The sequence below is a fragment of the Jaculus jaculus genome, chromosome 2 (genome assembly GCF_020740685.1).
Source record: "Jaculus jaculus isolate mJacJac1 chromosome 2, mJacJac1.mat.Y.cur, whole genome shotgun sequence".
Classification (NCBI taxonomy): Eukaryota; Metazoa; Chordata; class Mammalia; order Rodentia; family Dipodidae; genus Jaculus; species Jaculus jaculus.
In genome coordinates, this window is record NC_059103.1 from 12,644,438 (window position 1) to 12,659,867 (window position 15,430).

Below are 15,430 nucleotides of genomic sequence, written 5' to 3' on the forward strand. Positions count from 1 at the left end.
CACCTTAACCTCTGAGTCATCTCTCCAGCCAAGTCTTTGCTGTTGATTAGCAGTGGATAACTGAGTTGGGGAGGTCGTTCAGTGTTAGGTGCTTGCCTGCAAAGCCTAACAACTGAAATTCAATTTCCCCAGGACCAGTTGCACAAAATGGCACATGCCTCTGGAGTTTGCAGTAGCTGAAGGTCCTAGTGCATCCATTCTCTCTGTCTGTCTCTCTCTGCTTGAAAATAAATAAAATAGAAGAAATGTATAACTCAGGGCTGGGGTAATGGCTCAGTTGGTAAAGCACTTGCTAAGCTAAGCACCCACTCTGTGGCTCTTACGGTCTTTACCCCCTCTTCCACAGTGTTTCCTGCCATGGAAAGCCTCTTGGCAGTTTGATTTAGTGTTGTTCCCTGTAGCCTCTGGATTTCTGCTTTGATGGGTTTCGATCAGTCACCATGTTTGTCACTATCAACCTGGGGCTGGTTGTCAGGCTAGCAGCAAGAGCAGTGTTCATGTTACCACTTCCCCTGCAGTTTCTCCTGGGCTATGGCAGATGTAGTAGAGTTGGCACATCTCATGGTGGACAGTCAGCTATCTTCTTATCAATGGATCTTGGGTTTTCTCTATTTTTTGCTGTTATCTGTTAAACAGGAGATTCTCCAAACAAGAGTGAGAGTAGCTTGAGTTAAAGGGGGTATGCAAAGTTATTTGAGAGATTTTTGGTGTGCAAGCTTCCTTTCCAGACAGCAGTGGGGCTTCTCTCTAGGGGCTATTGAGTTTCATGACATGGAATTCTGACTTGTTTTCCAGTACCAGATAGAGTTCTCTCCCACTGACTGGGCCTTGGTCCACTCAGAAAGCAGTGTTACCGTCAGAGACTGTGGACCACTATTGCACAAGAATGTACTTCTTGACCAGCTGGTTGATTTCATAGTCTGAAGGGTCCCCTGCTTATTCATGCTGTTGGTGACCACTTTCCTCCAGTGGCTCCCATAGAGCTTTCCAGCACTGTGAGGGCCAGCCAGGAGGACGCTAGTTTCCCTTTCAGTCTCGTCATGGTATTCCAATGTCCCGTGACAATGGCCTATGGTGTCTTCAGCAGTAGGGTCTTTCCTTTTACCTATGGCAGGTAATCAAGTGTTTTGGCAATGGCGTGCATTGTTTTGGAGGACCTCATGTGTATCCCTGACCCACAGCTCACTGTGGGCTGGGGAACAACCCAATTCTGGGCCTGGGAATTTATCAGCCAGAGTCCTTGATTTTTATTTTATTTTATTTGGTTTTTCGAGGTAGGGTGTCACTCTAGCCCAGGCTGACCTGGAATTCACTGTGTAGTCTCAGAGTGACCTCGAACTCAAGGCTATCTTCCTCCTGAGTGCTGGGATTAAAGGCGTGCGATACCACGCCACAACCAGCTCCAGAGTCCATGATTTTTTTTTTTTTTTGAGTCTATGATCTCAATGTTAAGCTTTGTTCACCTTCTACCCAGACTGTCCCCCTTCCCCTTTACTGGTGGTTATATCTTATAGAATGCCAGCCAGAATGAGGGTTTCTATGGAGCTGATTCATGCTGTCTTAACTTTTGTGTAATTCCCTCCTCAATCCCCACACCTCCAAAGTTCTGTCTGGACCTAATAGTAGTTGTTGTTTTTCTTTGTGTGTGTTTCTCTCTCTCTTTTTGTTTGTTTTGTTTTTTGGAGGTAGGGTCTCACTCTAGCTCAGGCTGACCTGGAATTCACTATGTAGTCTCAGGGTGGCCCTGAACTCAAGGCACTGACTCCAGAGTGCTGGGATTAAAGGCGTACGCCACCACGCCCAGCTCAGGACCTTAGTTTTTTGAGGAGAGGAAGAGAGGGAAGATGGGTGCACCTGGGCCTCCAGCCATTGCAAACTACAGATAAATGCACCACCTTGTGCATCTGGCTTACGTGGATCCAGGGGAAATCCAACTGACGTCGTTTGGCTTTTTAGGCTAGTGCCTTAACCACTAAACCATCCTTCCAGCCCCAGGACCTAAGTTTTAATGGCTAGCACTGAAATAAAAGCCAAGTGTGGAGGTGTGTGCATGGAATCACAATGTGGGCAGCAGAGGCACAAAGCCCCTTGAGATTTGCAGAGATCTGTGGGTTCACTAGGAAACCCTAGCTCAAAAATTAAAGAGAGGATTTCCATGATACAGCTTATGAGATTGCCATCCATGAAGAGGTGAAACTTTATGATGATTCTCAGCTGTCCTTGAGTCACTCATGCTCCCATAAGTAGCCCCTCACTTGTGACATAAATTACCCAATAAACTCACTGGTTTCCCCCATCCCAAATTAAGATGGCGAGCCTTATTACAGACACCTGTTGATCTCTGGCCTCCATATGCGCATACAAGTGCCACACAAATGCAGACATTCCTATGCACATCATATGTGAAAAAAAAAATACATAGCTGGGGCTGGAAAGATGACTCAGCAGTTAAAGCTCTTGCCTGCAAAGCCTAAGACCCAGGTTAGATTCCTCAGTACTTATATAAAACCAGAGTCCATTTGTGGTGACTGGAGGCCCAGTATGCCCATTCTCTGTCTGTTTCTCTGCCCCCCACCACTTAAAAATAATATTTCTTCCAGGCATGTGCCAGGCTGGACATGGTGGTATGCACCTTTAATCTCAGCACTCAGGAGGCAGAGGCAGGAGGATCGCTGTGAGTTTGAGGCTACCCTGAGACTGCATAGCGAATTCTAGGTTAGCCTGGGCTAGAGTGAGACTCTACCTCAAAAAACAAAACAAAACAAAGTGTGTGCCACAATGCCCATCTCTCAAATAATCTTTTTTTTTTTTTTTTTTTTTTTTTGAGAGCAACAGACACAGAGAGAAAGACAGATGGAGAGAGAGAGAATGGGCGCGCCAAGGCCTCCAGCCTCTGCATACGAACTCCAGACGCGTGCGCCCCCTTGTGCATCTGGCTAACGTGGGACCTGGGGCACCGAGCCTCAAACCGTGGTCCTTAGGCTTTACAGGCAAGCGCTTAACTGCTAAGCCATCTCTCCAGCCCTCAAATAATCTTTTTAAAAATGTATAGCTGAACATAGACTTTGGAATGATGAGTCTTTGCTCCAATTATAATAGCCCTAGGTTCAAAGCTCCTCCTTAAGACCCTTCATTCTCCAACGCAAAATTCCCCTGACCGCCAAAGCCCACTTGCTAAGTAAGACCTTTCACTGCCTTCTCAGATCCCTTCTTGCGTCACGACTCCCCCATGAAACCTTCCCCACCCCATCCTGAGGCCCTGTGCCTGGCACCCCTGCTTTCCTCGTCGTTCTTTTCACCAGTGCATTTCACAGGCCGTCAGTGCCAAGGAGGTTGCATCCTCTTTCAGCGTCCTTTAATAGCTCTCTATTGCTTTTTTATTTTATTTATGAGAGTGAGAGAATTGGGCACCAGGGTCTGTAGCCACTGCAGTCGAACTCCATACACATGTGCCATCTTGTGTGTATGCGTCATCTTGTGCACCTGGCTTACCCACATGGGTTCTGGGGAGTCGAACCTGAGTCCTTAGGCTTTGCAGACAAGCGCCTTAACTGCTAAGCCATCTCTTCAGCCCCCTCTATTACTTTTTTTTTTCAAGGTAGGGTCTCATTCTATCCTAGGCTGACCTGGAATTCACTTTGTAATTTCAGGCTGACTTTGAACTCACATTATCCTACTACCCCAGTTTTCTGAGTGCTGGGATTAAAGGCGTACACTACCATGTCCTGCTCTCTATTGATTCATCAGAGCTTCATGGCAACATATCTGGAGTCCCTTTATGGGCACATCCTCCAGTGAGGCCCTGGCTATGACATTTTGCCTTCACCTTGCTCTCATCACATGTCCCCTTCTTTCATTGTTTTCTGATGCTGCGGCTCCTATTGGTAGGTGTTGGGCCACTCACAGGGATCCTATGTCATCTAAGTCTTCTCAGAGTTTTCTGTCTCTGTCTTGCATACCAGCCCTGGAAATGTATTTCATTTTCCAACTCTTTCATTTCTCTCTCTCTTTATATAAACACACACACACACACATATAATTTTGGGGGGTTTCAATGTAGGGTCTCACTCTAGCCCAGGCTGACCTGGGATTCACTATGTAGTCTCAGGGTAGCCTCGAGCTCACAGCAATCCTTCTACCTCTGCTTCCCATGCACCACCATGCCCAGCTATCAGTAATAATATTTTTGAATCCTAGAGTGGTGTGAGACATGGTCTTGTTGAGATCCAGTAACTTCAGGAGCTGATCAGGGAGCCTTGGCATGTTTCTTTGGGTTTTGTTTTGTTCTGGTGAGTGCTGTGCGTGTATGTTCATGTGTGTGCTATACAGGTGTGCGTGTGTGCTGGGGTCAAAAGACAACCTTGTGTGTCATTCCTTTAGGCACCACCCACTTTTTTTTGAGATAAGGTCTCTCATTGGCCTTAAGATCACCATTTAGGCTAGGTGGCTGTCCAGCAAGTTCCAGGTACCTTCTTTCTCCACCTCCCCAACTCTGGGATTACAAGCACACACCATCACACCTGTTTTTATGTATATATATTATTTAGTTATTTGAAGGAGAGAATGGTCCCGCCAGGGCCTCTAGCCACTGCAAACAAACTCCAGACACATGCACCACTTTGTGCACCTGGTTTCTGTGGGTACTGGAGAATCAAACCTGGGTCCTTAGGCTTTGCAGGCAAGTGCCCTAACAAGCTCTGAGCCATCTCTCCAGCAACCCCCCACCCCCATGTTTTGTTTTGTTTTTAAACAAGAGTTTTGAAAATTGAACTCAGGTTCTAATGCTGTCAAGGCAAGTACTACACCACCAGAACAGTCATTCCAGTTCCTTGTTTTGTTTTTGAGCCTGGGTCTTACTGTCTCAGCCTGGGCTGGCCTTTCACTTGCGGTCCTCCTGGGTGAAATGACAAGCATAAGCCACCACGTCTAGACGTGCCTGTTGGAGAGCACGTCACCTTCCCTTTGTGATGCCCTTGAGCCTGGCCCACACGGGCAGAGGTGAGTAGTGTGCACATTTGCTCTCCTACTTGCCATGGCCAAGGCCGTTGACCATTGCTCTCAATTCAGTAAAAACACGAAGTTGGAGGCTTTCATATACTGTTCAGGGTTTTTGTCACTGCCGGGAACATGACATGCAGCTCTGACCGTGGAGGTGGTGTGTGTTTACTTCCTTTGACTGGAGCAGGGGCTTCCGGCAGGATGCTGTCTGCTCACGCTGAGAACGGCCATCCTCAACTGCGGTCCTTTGTCATTAGAGCGGTTCGTAGGATGTTCTTCATTCAGTCAGTCCTAGGGGAGAAAGGACCTTGCTTGAGTTTCCTCACCTTCCCTGAGCAGCACGATCCTATAGTAAGCCATTTAAACTCTCTAGCCAACAGTCCTAGCAGCTGTACCTGAGAGGCATTTACATCGCCATCTTTTTCCATAAGCCTCAGTCTGATTTCCACATGGGTGTAGTGCTCAGAGTCTGTCCTTCGCTTGGGCCTCCACCTGTGTCATGTGCAGTGTGAGCGGGCAGGCATTCTGTTTGTGGGTTCTCTTTGGCATATCCAGTCAACACTGCCTGAAGAGCAGGTTTCAGTACCAGGTGAAGGAAACATCCTCTAGTGAGACACAGTGCCCACCTCCATAACACGCAAAGCTCCAACCACAGCAGCCAGGTCTGTCAAGTGTCACCTTAGTTCCCTTTTGCATTCCCAACTGTGGCCTCCCTTAGAACTTAGTTTACAAATTTTACTTTCACAGTGCAGAGTAGAGGAAGTGGTCCCAGGTCAGATGTAAGATCTCTTGCTGTAAAACATCCAAGTACAGGGGACACAGTTCTTCTTGAGCCCAAGTATCCATCCCCTGTACAGTGCTTCATGGTGTCGGTAAACTCATTGAACCTACCCTGCATTTGTGCACGAAGAGGAGCGTTTCAGCCTTAAAGGTTGAGGAAGGAGGAGGCTCCAAGATTCAGGCACTTCCCTTGTGGAGGTCTTTGTACATAGGTGTAAGCAGTGTGACTGCTTTGTTGGACTTGATGCATCTGCAGAACTTTAAATAGAGTCAGCCACTTTTCTCAGTTGGCACAGGATACCCGTGTGGCCATGGCTTTCCACCCTTTTCTCAGAGTGGAGGAATGTCTCCTTTCTGCTCTCCATACTTAAGGAAGCTGAAGTCTTGGGGCCGTGGAATTAGGAAGACTGAGCCATGTCACCAACCAGCCTTGGGAACAGTGTCTCTTAATGGGCTTCTACACTGTGTGTGCATGTGTGCGAGTGTGCATGCACACACATGTAGCCACACTCATTCTTGTGCATGCCATGGCACATGTGTGGACAACTTCAGGCATTAGTCTTTGCCTCCCACCTAGTTTGAGGCAGTCTCTTTGCTGTTCTCTGCTGCACATACCAGCCTAACTGCCCCATGAGCTTCCCAGGTTCTCCTGCCTTCACCACCCATCTTGCCATACGAGTGCTGGGATTACAGACACTTGCACTATAGTATCTGGTTTTACATGGGATCTGGGGATCCAGACTCAAGTCCTCACTCTTACACAGTAAGTGCTTTACCCACTGAGCCATTTCCCCAGCCCCTCAACAGACTTTTAAAATACATATTTTTGCCAGGTGTGGTGGTACATGTCTTTAATCCCAGCACTGGGGAGGCAGAGGTAGGAGGATCACCAAGGGTTCAAGGCTACCCTGAGACTACATAGTGAATTCCAGGTCAGCCTGGGCTACAATGAGACCCTACCTCAAAAAAAAAAAAAAATTATTCATCCATTTGCAAGCAGAAAGAGACAGAGAATGGGTGCACCAGGGCCTCCACCTGCTGCAAAGTCCAAATGCATGCGTCACTTTGTGCATCTGGCTTTACGTGGATACTAGGGAATTGAACTCGGGTCATTAGGCTTTGCAGGCAAGTGCCTTAACTGCTGAGCACCTGACTTTCTTCAAAAGTACATTTCCTGGAAGTCACTGCAGCTCCTAGGAGACACAGGTGGAATGGAAATTCTACTCCTGGCTGACGGCCTGTACCAAGGTCAGCCGTGGGGGCAGAGGAACAGTGGGCCCACAGAGGCCTTGGGACTGGGAATGCTCTTCACAGAAAGCCTTCTGATGTCCCAGCTCCTGTCCGGTTGCCAGAACCCCAGGGGTGATCTTTGTTGCTTTACACATAGCTTGCGATTGGATGGAGCCAGGAATCTCTAACCTCCTCCTTCCTACAGAGATGAGGAGGAAGCCTTTCGTCTCGACCAGAGTCTGTGATGAAGCTTTGTGTGTGTCCTCAACAGCTAACACCTTGTTGAAATGTAGTTTTGAAACTCCACACAGGACTCGTTCTTCTGGCTTCCTTTTCCCATCTCTCCTGTGTTTTCCTGATGGCAGTGGAGCTGTCCACCTCCCCTCCCACCCCCACCCCCGTGACTGGCTGGCCTGCTGGCCTTTGTTGCCAGGTGAGGGCTGTGCTGCTTAAACCATTAGACACGCTCTTGATCTGCCTGACTGCTGAGAGATGCCTTTCTCCCTGCTCAGAAGGCGCCACTGAAGTCACCCCTTTGTTGTCTGACTATAAATACCTCCCCTTGGGTCGCTCCCATTTCACCATAACCCCTTCCTGCGAAGGCATTTCCCTGTCACATTTCTTTGGCCCTTCACCTCTCTCCTGGCAGCGGCAACAGGCCCACAGCCTGCTTCCCACTGAGATCCGCTTTAGTGCTTTCTGTGGTCTTTGTGGGTGAAGGATCAATGGGGCTCTTATCTCAGGAGATAACTAGATTCCCATTCTGGTCTACAGAGTGAACAGTCATGGAAATGTCCTCATTTCTTTCCAGGGTTAAGGAACAAAAGGCAGATTCTCGATGTTAGAGTTCTGGCTGTGACATTAGCCACGTCCTTTTGGCCCTCCAGCCCCTGTGTCATCATCCATCTTGAAGGTTACCTGTGCTCTTCCAGGTTGCATTTCATTGAGGCTGCCAGGTCTTGGCTTAGTCTGTTCTCATTTATTGGGTTTGTTATTAGCTACATGAGCCTGCCTTCAAGGTTGTGGGGATCTTGACCATAAGTTGGATATAAAGGCATCCAGGGACTGGGGAGATGGCTCAGTGAGTAGAAGGGCTTGCTGCGCAGCCTGATCCCTGGAGTTCAGAGTCCAGAACTCACATAAACCAGACGTGGTAGCACACACGTCTGGAATCTCAAAATGCCTATGGCGTGTGACAGAGTAAGAAGAATCCTGAAGCTCAGACCAGCTAGTCCAGTGTTCTCAGGGCTGGAGAGGTGGCTTAGTGGTTAAGGCGCTTGCCTGCAAAGCCAAAGGACTCATGTTCCACCTTCCAGGTCCCACGTAAGCCGTGATGCAAGCGTGCAAGGTCGTACATGTGCACAAGGGGTGCATGTAACTGGAGTCGGATTGCAGTGGCTAGAGCCCCTCGTATGCCAATCCTCCCACACACACATACAAAAAGAACCCCTGACTCAAGCTAACAAGGTGGAAGGTGAGGACTGACACCCTGAGGTTGTCCTCTGACCTCCACATGTGCACTGTGTTGCGCAAGTACCCGCACACACACACAGCGTCCAGGCTAACAGGGAGAAGAGAGCCCAAGCCATAAGGCTGCAACCATGTCTCCTTGCTCCATCTGAGGTAACGAGATGCCCCGCCTAGTTCCCTGTCTCCTGCTAAGGCTGTGGACTGCCTGTGTGACTTCAGGTGACAGCTCCGACTGTTTTCTGACTTTAGCATATGCGCTGGGGATCAAACTCCGAGCCTCCCACATGCTGTGCACGCACTCTACCACTGAGCCCCAACCCCAGCCCAGGCAAGGGTTTTCAGGAGTGATGAACTGGGAGCAGAAGGTCCTCTCTGGCACAGAGGAACGGCCTGTGTTCATAGGTGAGAGGGAGGTGACAGCAGCCACCACAGTGGTCGTCAGCATTGTAGGCTGAGATGGGGAAGCAGGCCTCTGGGGGCCATACTGTGTGACGCCCTGATGTCGGAAGACCTCTTTGGTGAACTAAATATGAGAATACATGAAACCCTCAAACCTCGACTTCTGAGCTAGGGGTTTTCCTCCCGCTCAGACAGCAGCACAACCTCCTTAGCGCTCTACCTGTCTGGGTCGGCTGTGTGGGGGAACAAGTTCGTGGGATCAGGGAATCGGGACGAGGATGCCTGTGGGTCGTCGTCCTCTGTTGCGTCCCCTAGTAGGTCACAGTCTGCTCAGAGCTACTAATCTAGTGCAGCAGACTCAGAAGCTTGTGTTCTAAATATTTTCACTTCCGCCTGCCTGTCTTGGAGAAAATCATAGCCGCCTTCTCTGGAATGTTCTCTATGTAGTTATTTCTTCTGTGGGCAGGCAGGAGAGAAGCAGCGATGGTACCATGCACAGGAGGAGAGAAGGGTCTGGATGCAGACGGCAGTGTGAAGAGGAGAGATGGTTGTTGGTGTTGGGGTGGGACCACATGAGGGAAGGAAAATGACCCCACATTTGGGGCTTTGATAGCTGGCTCCACACAGTTCCTGACAACTAGTAGGTTGTCAAAACAGCTGTTTAATTTGGGGCTGGAGGACATCTAGACAGAGGTGAGCAGCAGAGAGCTGGAGGGGCCCCTAAGGGTCAGAGAGGAAGCCTGGCTGGAGGAGGGATGGCAGCAAGAGCGCATGCAGGCGCAGAACAGAGGCGAGCGGCTCCGGATGGAGTCTGCTGTGAAGTGGTGCTGGTGGTGGTCAGGATAGCCCTTAAGCTGCAGCTGTTGGAGGAGGTACTGAGGACTGTTGGCATGGGTAGCCAAATCCTGGCAAGGGCAGCTTGAGGATGGCACTCCCTTCAGGGTATGAAGCCAAGGGAAGGGGCAGAGAGCTAGCCCAGTGGACCAGAAAGAAGCTGTGGGGACTGCAACAGCAAGTGAGATAGAGGGTCGCCAGAAAACCCAAGATTGTCTGATATGCCCAGGGTGCTAGGATTGTCCAACTAAGACATTCCTAGAAAGGGAGGCAGCTAAGGCTTCCAGAAGGGTCTGCATGAATCCACCTTTACTGTGTACAATATTTGCTCATTTTCTGGGGCTTTGAAACAAGAATCAGAGCTTTTGCTTTGTTAGGGTTTCTGTGTGTTCATGTGTATGCAGGTGAATGTGTGTGCACATGCGTGTGGAGGCCAGAGGACAACCTTCAGGTGTTTCTGAGGCACTGCCTATCTTTTTGAGGCAGGGTCTCTTGCTAGCCTGGTGCTCACCAAGTAGGTGAGACTGGATGGCCAGTTAGCCCCAGGGGTCCTCCTGTCTCCACCACATCAGTGCTCGGGTGTCAGGTGTGTGCCAACACAGACCCAGCATTTTTATGTAAGTTCTGGGGATCAAACTCAAGTCCTCACACTTGCAAGACAAGCAATTCACTGACTGAGCCATCTCCTAGCATGTTAAAAAAAAAATTTTTTTTATTAATTTGCAAGCAGAGAGAGAGGAGAGAGACAAAGAATGGGTGTGCCATGGGCCTCCAGCTGCTGCAAACAAATTCCAGGTGCATGCCCCACCTTGTACATCTTGCTTTATGTGGGAACTGACTTTGTGGGCAAGTGTCCTAACTGTTGAGCCATCTCTCTAGCCCTCTTAGCATGTTCTTATTTTATTTTTATAGACAGTGTTCTGCTGTGTGGCCCAGGCTGGCTTCAAACTCCAAATCCTCCTACCAGCCATGCATCACTATGCCCAGCATTCATCCCTGTTTTCAAAGTGCTGACCCTCAGAGCTTCCAGAGGCTTCTCACAAATGCTCATGCCCATCCAGGACCGAGCGGCTGCCATGGAACTGTGAGGAAGTGCTGTAGTGCTGGCCACCGTGGGAATGGACCGCTGCCTCGCAGCCCTGACCCTCGGCTCTTTGTCCTCTGACTTCCATCCCTGCGAACATCCTGCCGGCAGCCTGCCGCGTCCCCACTCCCGTGTCTCCGTTACATTTTCACACTCTTCTTCAGTTACGGCTCATTATTCGGGTGTTGACTGTGGGCGCCGACGGTGTCACCCGAGTCTCCATTTCGTGCTCGCCGTGCCTTCTCCCAGGGCCGTGGAGGCAGCTCACGTAGTATTCACGTATTCAGCTGCAGTCTGCCCTGCTGGACCCCGTTTGTGTGCTGCCTGTCTCGCTCCCATTGTCTTCCCAGGTCCCTGGCGTCTCTGTCCTTGGGCCATAGATGCCCGGCAGCTTTTTTCTCACTTTGCCCTTCTGAGAGCTATGTGTATCAGGCTTCCAAAGTGAAAGGCAAGCAATTCTATCCTGAGACATTCTCCATTATGCTAAGGTGTTACTTGTTACGGGTTCCAATTTGTAAATCAACTCATGAGCCATGCAAAGCCAGGTGTCTGCAGGGACCCTGGGCCCTTGTGCTAAGAGAATATTGATTACAAGCCTTCTTTACTGGTAAAGCCATTTCATGGGACACGGACTAGATTAAAGGTATTTTTCTCTCGTCCATGCATGATCATGAAACGCTTTCCATGGAGCCTACCCAAAGGAAGGGGGTCAGCATAGGGCTGGGGAGATGGCTCAGCGGGTAATGTGATTGTCATGCAAACGTGAGGACCTAAGTTTGGATCTCCAGCACCCATGTAAAAATGCCAGGTGCATGTGTGGTCAGAGCTGAGGAAGCAGACCGAAGGATCCCAGGGACTTGCCAGCTAGCTAGTCCAGTTGAATTGGTGAGCTCCAGCTCCAGGTTTAGTGAAAAACCCAGTGTGGTGGTTTGATTCAGGTGTCCCCAATAAACTCACGTGCTCTGGATGCTGGGTTCCCAGCTGGTGGCAGTTTGGTAATTGTAGTCTTCTGGAGGCTGTGTATTACTACGGTGGGCTTAGGAGTGTCACAGCCAGCTTCCCCTTGCCGGTGTTTGGCACACTCTCCTGTTGACTGCTGTCCACCTGATGTTGACCAGGAGGTAATGTCCAGCCTCTGCTCATGCCACAGTTTCCCCTACCATCATGGAGCTTCCTCTCAAGTCTGTAAGCCAACATAAACCATTTTTCCCACAAACACAAAGTTAACCATGACACCCTGTGTCAAAAACTAAGGTGAGGGCTGGAGAGACGGCTTAGTGGTTAAGGCATTTGCCTCAAAGCCAGAGGATCCCAGTTTGACTCTCTAGGACCCACCTAAGCCAGATGCACAAGGGGGCGCATGCATCTGGAGTTGGTTTGCAGTGGCTGGAGGCCCTGGTGCACCCATTCTCTCTCTCTCTCAGCTTCTTTCTCCATCTCAACTAAGTAAATTAATTAATTAAAAAAAAAGTGGAAGCTGGGCATGGTGGTGTATGCCTTTTATCCCAGCACTCAGCAGGCAGAGGTCAGAGAACTGCCATGAGTTTGAGGTCACCCTGAGACTACCTAGTGAATTCCAGGTCAGCTTGGGCTAGAGTGAGACCCTACCTTGAAAAACCAAGCAACCAAACAATGACAAGAAAAACCACAGTAAGCCAGGTGTGGTGGCACATGCCTTTAATCCCAACCCTTGGGAGGCAGAGGTAGGAAGATCGCTGTGAGTTCAAGTCCAGCCTGAGACTATATAGTGAATTCCAGGTCAGCCTGGACTAGTGCAAGGCCCTACCTTGAATAACAAAAAAATGAAAAAACAGTATGTTTCCTTAGAACTCAAGCCCACTCTGCAGCAGTAACCACTACCACTAGTTCCCATGTGTCCTTTTGAAGGCTTTTGGAAAATATCCAAGAATGTTGAGCGTATAGTTATTTTCTCTACAAATAGAATTATACATTTTGTACTAGAATACTTTTTTTATTTACTTGAGAGGGAGAGGTAAGGAGGGAATGGGAGTGCCAGGGCCTCCAGCCACTGCAAATGAACTCCACACACATGTGCCTCCTTGTGTATCTGGCCTATGTGGGTACCGGGAAATGGAACTTGAGTCCTTAGGCTTTGCAGACAAATGACTGAGCCATCAAGCCATCTCTCCAGCCTTAGAATACTTTTAGAATGTGTTTAAGGTATTTCTAAGTTAGCAAGGAAGACTCATTTGAGACAGAGGGAGAGAAAGAGAGAAACGGGCACGCCAGGGCCTCCAGCCACTGCGAACTCCAGACACATGCACCACCTTGTACATCTGGTTTATGTGGGACCTGGAGAATTGAACTCAGTCCTTCAGCTTCACAGGCAAGTGCCTTAACTGCCTCGCAAGAAATGAAACAGAAAATTATCTGTAAAGCATCTGGTTCCAGAGTGACAAATAGGTCACTTTCAGCAAGACAGTTTGCTCTGTAACCATGAGGAAAGATGTTCACATGAGGACATGCTGTTGCTGTTCATGAAATGTCATTTCATATGCACCAAAGTGGAACAGGTAAGCTCTCTGCATCCCATTCATCCATATGACCTGGACGTAAGTATCATGAGCATTCAGGAAAACCACCACAATGTCTGCTATTTCAATAAAACACTGTCAACAGTATTATGAAGCCAAGTGTGGCAATGGCTACCTTTAATCCCAGTTCTCAGGAGGCTGAGGCAGGAGGACTGCTGCTGAGAGTTTAAGGTCAGCCTCAGCTGTATAGTGAGACCCTGTCTCAAAAAACAAAAATGGGTATTATGATACCTTCACAGCACAAAAGATAGTCATTTCTTAAAAATGAGTCATGGCCCAGGCGTGGTGGCTCACACCTTTCAACTCAGCACTCGAGAGGCAGAGGTAGAATGATTGTCACAAGTTCAAGGCCACCCTGAGACTACATAGTTCCAGGTCAGCCTGGACTAAAGTGAGACCCTACCTTGAAAAAAACAAAACAAAACAAAACAAAAAACAACAACAAAAAGTCATGGGCTGGAGAGATGGCTTAGCAGTTAAGGCATTTGCCTGCAAAGCCAAAGGATCCAGGTTCAATTCTCCAGGACCCATGTTAGCCAGATGCTCAAGGGGGTGCAAGTGCCTAGAATTCGTTTGCAGTGGTTGGAAGCTCTGGCGTGCCCATTCTCTTTCTCCCTGCTCTTTCTCTGTCAAATAAATAAATAAATAACATAAATAAATAATATTTTTAAAAGGTCTCTCGCCCAGCCATGCATGGTGGCGCACATCTTTAATCCCAGTACTCAGGACACAGAGGTAGGAGGACCATCGTGAGTTCAAGGCCACCCTGAGATTACATAGTGAATTCCAGGTCAGCCTGAGCTAGAGCAAAACCCTACCAAAAAAAATAATAAAAGTCTATCCCTTTCCTCTTCTTCTGCCTTCCCTCTTCTTCTCCATCCTTCTTTCCCCCTCCCCTTTCCCTTATGGTCTTTTGAAACAGGAGCTCCCTGTGTGGATCAGGCTGGCCTTGAACTTGCAGCAATCCTCCTGCTTCTGTCTAGGATTATAATCATGTACAACCATGCTAGGCCCAAAGAACTTTCTTAATGCTCTATGCAAATGAGAAGTTTTGGTCTCCCCTCCCCTGCAGGGGTACCTGCTGTTGTGGCCCAGGGGAGAAGGTGGCAAAACTGGTTCCTCTCCTGCCTCAGCAGTGGCTCTCCCGTAAGAAAGGAGTGAATATTGGACATGGTGGTGCATACCTTTAATCCCAGAACTTGGGAGGCAGAGGTAGGAGGCTATCCTGGGACTACATAGTGAGTGAATTCCAGCTCAGCCTGGGCTAGAGTGAGACCTTACCTTGAAAAACCAAAGGGAAAAAAAAAAGAAAGAAAGGAGTGAATGAGCCACTGCCCACACAGCTTTTTCCACCAGGACACAAGTATGAGGTAGGACCCTGGGTTTTTGATTTCTCTGAACCATCCAGATTCACTGGTCCTGCTTTCCTGAAGCCATCAGGTAGGCCATGTACCATAGCTCATGGCACCTATGGCCTGTATCATCATTGCACAGTTCTGTTCCCTCAACCACAGATGCACCTTGGGCTTGGCTCGGTTGTGTGACTGACTGCCCTTTGCAACATCCTGTTCTGGTCGCTTGTCACTGAGGCTGCTGAAAGGTCGTGTTCCTGACTGCTCTGTTTGATTTCCAGATCCTTCAACTACCCGCAGCAGTCGAGAGATGTGGTCACTCGCACTCACTTGGCAGCCCGCGTACTAACACTGGAACAATACAGAGAAGAGTAGCACGGCTCCCGCGCAAGGATGACACGCAAATTCGAGATGTGGCCACCCCATCAGTGTTTGGCGGGGATGGCAGAGCTCCTGCCTGGCACACTGTCATGTTTCCACAGGTGCTGTTTTCTCTGCCATAAGTTTATACACAGAAGCAGCGGGAAGTTACTGACAAGTACAAAACTACTGGTTTGAAAGGGCTAGTTCTTGGTTTTTGTTGCTTTTTTATGGGAATTGGTTCTTGGCTTTTTTTCCCCAGCCTCAGCCCTTCCTTCCGGCTCCAGTGTACCTGGGTAAATACAAATAGAGATTGCTTTGTGTATTTTGTTGGATTCTGGATTTTGAAGAGAGAATTATGTCACAAA

At 48.9% G+C, this 15,430-nt stretch overlaps 1 protein-coding gene and 1 non-coding gene across 2 annotated transcripts in view; both read left to right on the forward strand.

Moving 5' to 3' along the window:
- The window catches only part of Fkbp6 (FKBP prolyl isomerase family member 6 (inactive)), a 32,513-nt gene extending 17,430 nt beyond the window's left edge, over nt 1-15,083 (forward strand). Inside the window, exon 9 of the mRNA XM_045144388.1 lies at nt 14,984-15,083. The gene's annotated coding sequence lies outside the window, so the exon portion shown is untranslated. The remainder of the gene's footprint in view (nt 1-14,983) is intronic.
- On the forward strand, nt 15,025-15,130 carry LOC123459060. Its single transcript, XR_006635989.1, has one exon. It is a non-coding gene; the product is annotated as a U6 spliceosomal RNA (small nuclear RNA).
- The last annotated feature ends 300 nt before the right edge of the window (nt 15,131-15,430 follow it).